Source organism: Equus caballus, chromosome 26 (genome assembly GCF_041296265.1).
Source record: "Equus caballus isolate H_3958 breed thoroughbred chromosome 26, TB-T2T, whole genome shotgun sequence".
NCBI classification, from domain to species: Eukaryota; Metazoa; Chordata; class Mammalia; order Perissodactyla; family Equidae; genus Equus; species Equus caballus.
In genome coordinates this window covers 22,113,307-22,125,393 of record NC_091709.1, presented here as the reverse complement: position 1 = coordinate 22,125,393, position 12,087 = coordinate 22,113,307, and the positions used below count along the sequence as shown (strand labels likewise).

Here is a 12,087-nt window from a genome sequence, read left to right as displayed (position 1 = left end):
CATGTATGTATATAGCCTTTGTTTTCTCCTTTGAGAGCATATGGCAAGAGTCATCTCTTTCGCTCAGTGACAAACGCCCTCCCACAGCATCTACTACTTGACCCTTAATTAGATCTTCCCAGACTCATGTCTGAAATAACTCATGTCTGAGACCCTCCCTGTCTGTATGGGTCCCAAAGGATTGGAGCAGCAGCAGGAAAGCAAGAAAGTGTCTCTCTGTAGTTTAGGATGTGTGTCGCAAGATGCGTGAGCCAGTAAGGTGTTGAATGAGATTGAAAAAAGAAACAAAGAAAAAGAAGGAAGGAGAGAAAGAAAACAGAGAACTCTACACAGAGAATGGGTCATTAATGAAAAATGAAAGCTGAACACAGTGAAATCTCATGCTGAGGAGCAAGAGTCCAGGTTGGCCAAAAGCATCTAGTTCAACAACTTTTGCTCTTTCACTAAATATGTAAAGAATACGGTCTGGGTGCTATCATTTTAAGATCTTGTTAAAACAAAAACAATGAAGCAAGTAAAGGAAGTAAAATATGGGGATTAGAAATGGAAAGAAAAAAAAGGGAGATAGAAACAGAGAGAGAAAGAGAGAGTTAGATGAACTGGCATAATTTGAAAAAATAAACAAACGACCAGTATGGGAGCTGGGAAGAAAGAGAAAACATAGTTCCTGAAGAGGTGATACAAAATACATGTGTGTTAATGCTTCTGACGTGTTGCTATATTGATATAAGTAGAGGCGTTAGAATAGAAGACAGAAAGTAGTCTAATTGGACTGGAGAGGATGGAAGATGGGATTGAGAAAGCTAGATCGGTTGGAAAGTATGAGTTTGAATCAGATTGAAGAAATTTACAAATTACTGGAAAATGGGGACAAGTCACAAACTAAGACAAATTGGGATGGGTCGCGTGTCTTGCAAAGCGAGAGGTAAAAGCTGAAGTCTGATCCCATGGGAAACTGTATCAGGGGCAAGTGCTGAGCTCCTCAGGAGAAGATCTTCCGTGAGGCCAGGGCTAAAGTTATCACACAGGGGATACTGAGCAGTCCCCCTGAGCCCTCACTCACTGTAACAGATTCCATCCAACCAAGCCATGCTCAAGGTGGTTGTAGCTAAACCTGCCTGGGCCCCAGACACAGACCTAGGAAGAGAGAATGGTAACAAGTTCAGTCAAGGAAAAGAAATTAGAGGCATTAAGCAAATCTGCTCTAGCATATTAAGGTTCACATAGGGTGCCAGAGTTCAGGCAAGAACGCGAGTTGAGACTATTTGGCACTTACAGAGGAATGTCTCTGAGATAAACCAGGGCTTTCATGAGCAGGTAGTGAAAAACAGGCTACAGGCTACAGCTTGAGGAGTGCGGACAGCCAGCCTACCCAAAGTTATCTTTCCCTGTAGCCTTCCTTGGTGCCTCCTCCTCCTTGGAGATTTTGGTGCCAAAAACCCCTTTGGTACCAAGACACTAATTCTAATATGGGTGAAATACTGCATCTGGAAATTCTTACAAAAATAAAATATAGTACTCTTGAAGATTTCTCTCACCTCTCTGCAACTATCATCAGGCTTTAGATTAGGATATTTGGGACCATCCATGGGTAATTGTGGGTCAGAGGATATTGCCAAGAAAGGCAAGGCTGCTAGGATCAGGGGCGCCAAATTTAAGTTAATATTCTGAAAACACTGGCTCTAAAACCCTTGTGATACTGTACCCAAAACTCTGGTTGCCAGAGTTGTTATTAAAATTTATACTATTGAGTTAATCCTAAAGAGTTAATCTTAGACAGCATATGACTTTCCTGAGCAATTTGATCCTATATTCCAATAATCAGACCTCCAGTTAGAAGAGGATATCATGGGCTCTTGAACACAAAGGCAGATAAAGTTCTGTGATTCCAGTTCTAAAATTTTCAATAAGGAACTACTTTTCAGATGCTAACTGCTATTTAATTAGATTGGGGAATTGTTGCCATGTTTGTTGTTCTGTCCCCAATTCTTAGCTAAATAAATTTACTTTGAAGCTTTTAAGGAGAGGAAATTGATTCTAACTATGGCATGTGCTCCAAAAGTTATGTAAATTTCTGAGCTAAAGCACTTTGGGATATATTATACAGATTACATGTTACAAAGTTCATTCTTTTCTTGCTCCCTTTCCTTTCAAAAAACAAAGCTGAAGAAGAAACAGTCAAATGTTGCAGGATACTTGTAAGTGCAGAGAACTGTGAAGACCTGATATGAGGTGCTGTCTTTTTCTTTAACACTTGTCAAACCAGAGAACAAGTCAGTGTGCTTGAATTCCAATGGAAGCCATGGACAGGGTCTTGGCTGTTCCATTTTACTAGCTAAATATGTGAATGAATGAACGTTGTATTATAAACGGAGAAAACAGTTGGATATAACTTTTTAATGAGTAGAAACCTAAACAAATTTCTCCCAAGAACAAGAAATTGGTATGGCTGTCCTGACAGATAGAAGCTCTGAGTATATTTTAAAAAGAAGAAAATATAAGCAGTGGACAAAAGACTGTTCCAGACATAAAGGCTGGGATAAATGTAAGAATGAACATTTAAGGAAAGAAAGGATGAGGGAAGCTAACCAGAGGTTTCCATTGACTGGTCCTTCATACCTCACCTCCCACGAGACTCTCTACACCAGCAATTCCACACCACTCATCGCTGATCCAGCAGCCAATCTGTTTCTCACATCCATGCTTTTGCTCAGATCATCTCTGGTGTTTGGAGAGCCTTGCTGCCACAATCTGGTTCCCTGTGCCTCTTTTTCAAATAACTTGTTCCTTCTGTCTTAAGATTCAGCTTAGTTGTCACCTCTTCTGCCCTTGCCCAGACGGAAATGGACCTTTTCCCCTAGCATCCAATTGCACCTTGTGACTGCAAGCATTGCACTTACCACTTCTACTTGATGGTAGAAATTCCATCACTCTGCTAATTTTGCTTCATAATTATCTCTCATTCCATTCTCTTATCTTTGTCCATGACCTCTGCTTTGACTCAGGTCATTGTCATCTACTGCTCACGTGGTCTTTTACAAGAGACCCCTAACCCACCTCCCAGCTTCTCTTCATCAGCGGGATAATCAGAATGATCAGAATGCTGCCAGAGTTTTCTTCCTAATGGACCATGCCAATTACCTGCTCAAAGCCCATTTTCCCCCATTTCCAAAATAACAAAAACTGAAACTCCTTAACACAGCAAAAAAATTTTCATCACAATCTGCCTCCCAACCTTTCCAGTCTCATGACCCTCCCCTCTGCCATCCTTAATCTATGCTCCAGGCATATTAAATGTCTTGCCAGCCTCAAGCAATCCATGCTTTTTAGCATGTGTGTGCCTTCTTCGGAGGCAGTTCCTTTCCATAAAATGCCTTTCCCCTATTTAGCTCTTCATAAAACTCCAATTCATCCCCTCAGACTCTGCTCAAGGACTACTTAGTAAATCCTCTGAGCCTCTGTCAAACAGGGCTATTCACTGTTTTTCCACAGCATTTCACTCCTACCTCTAATTTAGCACTGATGGTGTCATATCTTAGCTGTTGATTTTCACTTCTGTTTTGGTTTTATGTCTTGCACCGGTCAAATGCTGTTTTTGTTCCTTTTCTATACCAATAGAAGGTGAGCTCGCGGAGGGCAGTAAAACTGCTTTATTGGTTTCTATATTCCCAAAGCTTATCACAGTGCCTAACACTAAGTAGGTAATTGATTGGTTATTGAAAAATGAAAGAAAAGGAGAAGGAGAGAAGGAAGTAAGACCTATTTGACAGGAGACACTGTGTAATAAGAAGAGAAGAGGAATAAATGGAGACACTGTTGAAATTCCATATCTGGGAAAGCACTAATACTTTTGAAAGTAGGCACACTCCTTACGGCAGGAATAAAATTACAAGAAATAAAACTATCCTAAGTAAAAGAATTAAAGGATTTCAGGTTCAAGAAGGTGAAATAAATATCCTTCTACCTCTTTCTCCTTTCAAAATCATCACAAAGCTTAAGGGAGAAAAACAAACTCTAATACAAACTGTGTACGTTTTCTGTGGCTGCCACAACAAATTCCTATAAACTTGGTGGCTTGAAACAACATAAAATTATTCTTTTATGGTTCTGGAGGCCAGAAGTTCAACATAAATTCCAAATCAAATCGAAATCAAGCTTTTTGGCAGGGCCGTGCTCTCTCTAGAGGCTCTGTGGAATCCGTTCCTTGCTTCTTCTAGCTTCTGGTGGCTCCTCTATCTCTTAGCATTCTCTGGCTTGTAGCCACATCGCTTTAATCCCTACCTCCAACTTCAAAATCACTCTTTGTCAAATCTCCCTTTGTCTGTCTCTTCTAAGGACACTTAGGGCCCACCTGGATAATCTCTTCCTCTCAAAATCCTTAACTTAATTACATCTGTAAAGACCCTTTTTCCAAATAAGTTAGCATTCACAGTTCTGAGAAAGAGGACGTGGACATATTTTTGGAAGCCGTTATCAGCCTACCACACAAGCTCAAATATTTTCTAAAACTAGAAGACTTTTATAACTCTAAATCACAATATATAAAGACAGAAAGTGCATGGAATAGTGGCATTTGACTTAGCAGAGTAAAAGGAAGATGAACCGAATATAAATAGCAGATACTAATTAAAAATAAACAAACACAGTCACATAGCAACATCTAAGAAAAGTTCAGACGTTGGAACATCCAGTTACTGTCAAAGGTGGGGTTGAGGCCAGGAGTTGAAAACAGAGAGATAGTTTGAAAGACTGTAAGAGGACCAGTTAGACACCTATCTATGGTCACCCATCTACTGGAAAGGAGCCAGGGAACTAACCCTTCTCACTCCTAAAGGAAAGTAATGGTATCTGGAGAAACTGAGTCAGAATGACTGCAATCTACAGCACAAAAGACAGCGAAGGGACATGTACAAACAATTGAAAGGTTACGTGACAGTCTACGTCCACTGAGAACTGTGTACACCTGCTGTCCCGAGCTAAGCCCCAGGGTGTTTATATCCCCAAATAGAAGACTAAGAATTCTTCTCCTGAGTAAATAACTCCCACAGAGAAAAGCAACCTCAGAAACAGATGTAACGTGTCATATCCACCAAAAAAGCCAACTGCCAAACCAATGGATCAAAAGTGGAGCCCAGCTGCCAACAAGCATCCCTCCCGTGCACAGAGATCCTACTTAGGTGTTTAGTGCCTCCCTCAAAAATATGACTGGAAAGTCAAGGATCACCACTGGGAATCCTTCAAGGAAAAAACAGATAGCAAAATAAGTGAAAGGAATGAAGGAACTCAGAGAAATAGAGAATATGCAGTGAGCAGAATAAAATTTCAGAGAAATAATAATAATGTCCCCAAATATGACAAAAGATATTGCCTTGGTGAAGCAAAGCAGGACACAATAAAAAAGAGTGAGAAAATAGAGAATAAGAAGGAAAATTATAAATTTAACATATGAGCACCAAAAATATAAATTTAGTAAAAGTGTTAACAGATAATAAAGAGTAAACTCAAAAAGACAAACACATAAATAAAGGTAAGTAAAGATGTTCTAAAAGTAGATGGTCAATGGAGATAATCTACTCCACAGAGAGTAATTTGAGAAATGGAGATTAAATTCTAGTAAAGAAATTATTAAGAGTATAATACAAGGAAATTTCTCATAATCGACATTATCAGATTGAAAGGATTCATTGAGGGCCCCAAGACCAAGGATGAAGAAAGACCCATACTAAGGCATATTCTGGTGAAATCTATAACACTATAAATAAGGAAGATACCTCAAAAGCTTATTAGTGAGAAAAGGAGGTGATAGAAAAAATGATCAGAATCAAAATGACATTGGTCTTCTCAACAACAATATTGGAAGCTGGAAGATAATGGAAGAATGCTTTTAAAATTCTGAGTGAAAATTATGTTAAATCTATAAGTCTATTTCCAGGCAAAGATTCAATCTTGTACCATGTAGAATAAAGATATTTCTCAACATGCAAGTTTCTAAGTTATTTATCACCTGTAGAACTTTTCTCCAAACATTACCAGAACACGAGCTCCAGCAAGAAGAGAGAGAACACCAAGCAAAAGGAGGATATAAATTCTAGAAAGAAGAGGCTACAACATCATAAAATGGAAAAATGAATTTTGCAGGATGACAGCCAAGGAAACCCTGAATGACCTCTTTTGATAGGACGCTTTAGAGAGCAGCCAGACAAGATGAAATGGGAAGGAGAGAGGCTCCGGAAAGGATTTCTCCACGGGAAAAGAAGAAGAAAAAAATATTACAAATTGCTAGATTGTTTGACCAACTTGCCTGTGTTGAAAATTAAATAGAGAAGAATTTTATAAAGATTTTGAAGCTTTGGGGAACACTTTGCAAAAAAAAGGAAAGAAAGAAAGGGAGGAAGGGAATAAGGAAGGAAGACAGAAGTAGAGCAGGAGGAAGAACTGGGCAAAACAATTAATAAATAAATGAAGCACTTACGAATTCAAGGAAAAACAAAAACTCTGCAATAAGGGGAATATAATTAAATCATCAGGCTCGGCAGTAAACACTATTTGTATAGTCTTAGTAAGTAAAAATCTAGATATGGATTTAAACTAAAGTGATATAACTACAATGTCAGAATCAAGAATTTTGGGATTTTAAGTTTAAACGTTCATTTGTAGCAACAAAAAGCAAATCAATAAAATCTAAGTTGAGGAATCATGAGATGGCTGTATGGACATTATTTGAAAACACAGACGTAAAATAGAACTGAAGGAAGTTGATGGTGATTGCCTTCCTGCAGTGGTGCCAAAGGGTTATTTATTTAGATTATTAATCTCTAAACTTATCTGCATTTTAAATATGTGTGCATATATTTATTTGGTAAAAATAAAGGTTATTTTTTAAAGACTCATTACATTTATTTAACCTAAACCTATTTCTTTTGCTTAAAATTATAACAAGTCAAATCAAATAGTCATATGTCCTCTTTTTCTTTAAAATATTTCCACAAAAGTAGATAATATTACTGATCTAACTTTAAGTTAATGAATTAATGCATGAATGCATGTTTTAGTAAAACATTCTTCTCTTCGTAGAGAAATGAAATGTTAATTGTAATATTTGTAAACAAATTATAAATTGAATTTGATAGTAAATATAGTTTCTTGAAGGAAATTCTAGATCAAACTTGATAAAGAGAATAGTTTTTTTAAATAAAGGGAATGTGCATTCCTAAAGTATTATTTTTACCTGGTTTCCAGGATCCTGAATTTTCTTCAGGTGAAGCACTGGATTGGTATTGCTATTCATTCCCATTTTCATATCACCATGGGCAGTCTAAATAAAACTGCTGGAGAAAAAAATGTTGACTTGTAAATTCCGAATTAGCATTCATTCAAAAACTTCCGCTAAGTATACTAATGTTGATTTTATAAACTTGTTAATAATAAGGTCTTATTTATCTTCCTTAACTCTAAAGCAAATTTAGTACAAAATAACATTTTTCACAGTATAATGGCCCTTTAAAAATAATATTCCCACCAAACACACAGAGAGCAAAGCACAAAGAGTTTACAAAACAGGAAGAGATTCTCCATTATTATTTCTGGAGAGCATCCTAGTCTGATGTTTTTCCCTCTGCCATTCTTAGAGAAAGTACGTTATCCACAACAGGTCAGCCCAAGTCCTGCCTATTTCCTCAGGAATAAGGGTCAGGCAGCATTCAGTATCCTTGGGAAAGTGGCCTAAAATTACCAAAAAGGCCATCTCAGTAAGACATCAGGAAGCACAACTGTTTCCATTGACACGAACATAATGAAAACAAAATGCTCTAGAACTATGTGCTTTGTGAACCATAGTTTGTAAAAATATCACACATGCTGTGTTTTGACCACCCAAGAGAAATCAAAGCCACTGGAGCCTCTACGAGCATCTCGGTCCTACTGATGTTTGTGATTCTAAAATCAGGAGCGTGTTCCTGGGACACAATCCATCAGTATCTGCTAAGGCAGTGTTAGAAAAAAGCTTTCAAATGCCCTCTTTGTTCCTGACCTGCTATGGGAATTCATGGCATGCGGCATCAAAGGAGAAAATTCAGGTCACCTCTGTTGGATGTAGCCACGTGGGTGTGTGAATTAAAAACATGCAACAGGGACCTGACAAATTCCTGTTTCAGTGTAGTCTCCTCTTTGACTCCTCTAAAGGTGATCCTTATTGATAATCAAAGGAGAGGCCTCAGACCATTTCTGAGATGTGCTGGTTCTCAGATAAGTGATTTAGGATGGTCAAATACTCCAATACTTTCAGGAAATGACCAATAAAAATACACGCCAAAATCTTGGTAGCTCAAAGGAAAAAAAGAATTTCTGACAATATTTCTGTTTCACCATGAAATGGATGAGAAATCAAGCTGTTCAGGCACAGCTGGAGAATGTGTGGAAGTGAACCGTGACACTCCTGGTTTAGCTTCTCAAGAAGCTGAAGGTTTTGATGCTATTAGGACATAGCCTGACAGGATGATGTTTCATGGTGAGGGAAGTGATCGGCCATCTAGCAGCTGAGATCAGTGGATCCTTTCGAGTGATCAGACCCTCAAAGGAATGGGTCACTTGTGTGCAAGAATTCAAAGCTTATATCTTACAACTGATAAAATGCAGAGATATTAAAGCATGGTAGTCTGGATTAATTAAAAACAGTGGTCCACTGATGGATGTGAGTGAGAAAAAGATAGAGAAAAATAAAGCATGACTTTGTGATTTGAACAAAGCTTCCATTTTAGTCATTCTGATGTTTCCTTCAAACATATTTTGCCTCAGCCACTTCTGCAACTTGATTTTTCAATTTTGTTCCCACCCAAATTGTCGTGTTGCCTGCTTTCCATCTAACAAAACCCTGCCCTTCTTTGAAGACTCCTCTCAAATTGCACCACCTAGGTAACAATTTCCCCAACCACCCTAGACCATCCCAGTTTCTACTGAATTCATCTGTGCCTTTCTGGGTAGTTCTCTTAAGCTATCTTGAGATGTTATGTATATGTGTATCTCTGCCAGTGCCTTGTCTCATTTGTTACAGCACAAATCCCATTAGACCATGAATCAGGCCTTCTGTATTTTGTTTTAATTTCCTACAGCTCTTACCTTAATCTTACACAATTAACATGTAATGGCTGACAAAAGAACCAGCATAAATTTTTTCATTTACCATAAGTAATATCGGAAGGCTCCTGCTTGTCTCATAATGTATTATAGAAGGAGATTTATGCTGACTTTGTGAAGAAATATTATCCAATCATCTAAAGCTTTTTTCCCCAGTTATTAGGAGTTTGGATTAGAATAAAATGATAAAGAATAGATGGACAATATTTATGGAGCAGCTTCTGAGTTGCTTGTCAGTAATTCTACAAGTTACCTCAATATTTATGGGTTCAGTAAAGAATTTCTTTCAATTTGTTCCCTCTACACAGGAATAGGCTAGGTCTGGGAATTATCTTCAGACATGTTATTTCATCTGAATTTTTTTAAACTGGATTTCTTTTTAAATGATCCCAAATATAGAGTAATGTATTAAACATTGACTTTCTTAAGTGCGTCTAAGTTTAGTTCAAGTCCATGTACTCTTTTGGAAGATTTTTTTTCCCCAATGAAGAATCAAATGGTCTGAGAAAAATGGGTCTCAGCCTTTAGGAGAACACAAAGCTGTATAAACTAAGAAATATTATCAACCATGCAGAGAATAAAATGTATTAAATAAAAATGAAACTTGGGAAACATAAACTCTTTTGTGTTCATGACCAACTCAAAAATAGAGCAAAATTTCCTGGAAGTGCCATCATTATCCACAGGAATATTTTCTTTTCTTTTTTGCTTACAGGGAAAAAATATACCATTTCCAATTATGAATATACACATCATTTTAAACGAGTAAAAATGGAAAAACATTATAGAGGACAACATCGCATTTGAGTTATTCAAGGACTTAAATGCAGGATTGAGGCCCTTTATGTGATCAGCTATGTGACAGCTACCTAAAAATTAAGAATTCTCGTTACAGAGTTCCTGCTGTCAGAAGGATGGGAAAACGAAATAGACACACACATAGGGAAAAACACCTGAGTGCACAAAACACAGGTTTTGATGTAAAAGAGAGAAAGATTTGAGCATGGTACTGGCATAAAAACAGACACCAGATCAGTGGAACAGAATCGAGAGCCCAGAAATAAACCCACACATCTATTGACAGCTAATTTTCGACAAGGGAGCCAGGAATATACAATGGAGAAAGGAAAGTCTCTTCAATAAGTGGTGTTGGTTAAATGGGACAGCCACATGCGAAAGAATGAAAGTAGACCATTCCCTTATACCATACACAAATATTAACTCAAAATGGATTAAACACTTGAAAGATCTGAAACCATTAAACTTCTAGAAGAAAACATAGGCAGTACGCTCTTTGACACCAGTCTTAGCAGCATATTTTCACCGTCTGACCGGGCAAGGGAAACAATAAAAAAAATGAACAAATGGGACTACATCAAACTAAAAATCTTCTGCACAGCAAAGGAAACCATCAACAAAATGAAAAGACAATCGAACAAGTGGGAGAAGATATTTGCAAACCATATATGTGATAAGGGGTTAATATCCAAAACATACAAGGAACTCATACATCTCAACAACAAAAAATCTAACAACCCAATTAAAAAATGGGCAAAAGATCTGAGCAGACATTTCTCCAAAGAAGATATACAGATGGCCAACAGGCACATGAAAGGACGTTCAACATCACTAACTATCAGGGAAATGCAAATCAAAACTACAATGAAATATCACCTCACTCCAGTCAGAATGGCTATAATTAACAAGACAGGAAACAACAAAAGTTGGAGAGGATATGGAGAGAAGGGGACTCTCATACCCTGCTGGTGGGAGTGCAAACTGGTACAGCCACCATGGAAAACAGTATGGAGATTCCTCAAAAAATGAAGACTAGAACTACAATATGATCCAGCTATTCCACCACTGGGTATTTATCCAAAGAACATGAAAACACGAATGCATAAAGATACATGCATCCCTATGTTCATTGCAGCATTATTCACAATAGCAAAGACTCGGAAGCACCCTAGGTACCCATCAAGGGAGGAATGGATAAAGAAGATGTGGTATATATACACGATGGAATTCTACTCAGCCATGAGAAATGATCACATCCGGCCATTTGTGACAACATGAATGGACCTTGAGTGTATTATGCTAAGTGAAATAAATCAGAGGGAGAAAGCCAAATACTGCATGATCTCACTCATAAGTAGAAGATAAAAATGACAAACAAACACATAAAGACAGAGATTGAATTGGTGGTTACCAGAGGGGAAAAGGGGAGGGAGGAGGGCAAAAGGGGTGACTAGGCGCATGTGTGTGGTGATGCATTGTAATTAGTCTTTGGGTGGTGAACTTGGTGTAATCTACACAGAAATCGAAATATAATGATGTACACCTGAAATTTCTACAATGTTATAAACCAATGTTACCGCAATAAAAAAAAAAGAAGGAAAACAAAAAGAGAGAGAGAGAGAAAGCTTCGAATCTATGCTCTGTTGCTTTCTCCCAGAGAAAATTTGGGAAAGTTACTTAAATTCACTAGGCTCCTGTTTCTTCACCTGTACAACAAGCACAATAGTTCCTTATTCCCTGGTTGCTATGTGAATTAAATGAGACATATAATATAGAACATCTAGCAAAATCCACGGAAAACTATGGTCATTCAATAGGTGTACCCTCCCCTTCTGCTCTAGCCACAGATGCATCAGTTTAAGACAGTAGATGTGTAATCTTATTTGAAAGAAAAAGACTCCCACATCCAGCCAGCTTTCATAGAGAAAGGAGGATTTTACTGAACCTGTAGGACAGGAGAAAAATTAGACAGTAAAGGGTGTGTTCATGAAAGAAAAAGTATAAGGAAAAATCCAAAAATTACGTTGTGGAATACACATAACTGGGAAGATGAGTCTGGGTGCAAGAAGGATTTATGCGAAAAAGTAATTATAGCTAAAAGACGTGAAAATGTAAGTTGAGGCTCAGACCGTGAATTCCAAGTGGAAGAGTGGGGAC

The 12,087-nt window shown here is 37.8% G+C and overlaps 1 protein-coding gene across 8 annotated transcripts in view; it reads right to left on the bottom strand.

Annotated features, from left to right (window-relative positions):
• The window catches only part of LOC138920927 (uncharacterized), a 613,683-nt gene that overhangs the window by 516,242 nt on the left and 85,354 nt on the right, over positions 1-12,087 (bottom strand). For 6 of the 8 annotated variants that reach the window (XR_011432956.1, XR_011432975.1, XR_011432962.1 and 3 more), the window contains exon 2: positions 7,229-7,328. The gene's annotated coding sequence lies outside the window, so the exon portion shown is untranslated. The remainder of the gene's footprint in view (positions 1-7,228; positions 7,329-12,087) is intronic. The other 2 variants (XR_011432979.1, XR_011432978.1) reach the window with 1 other exon arrangement.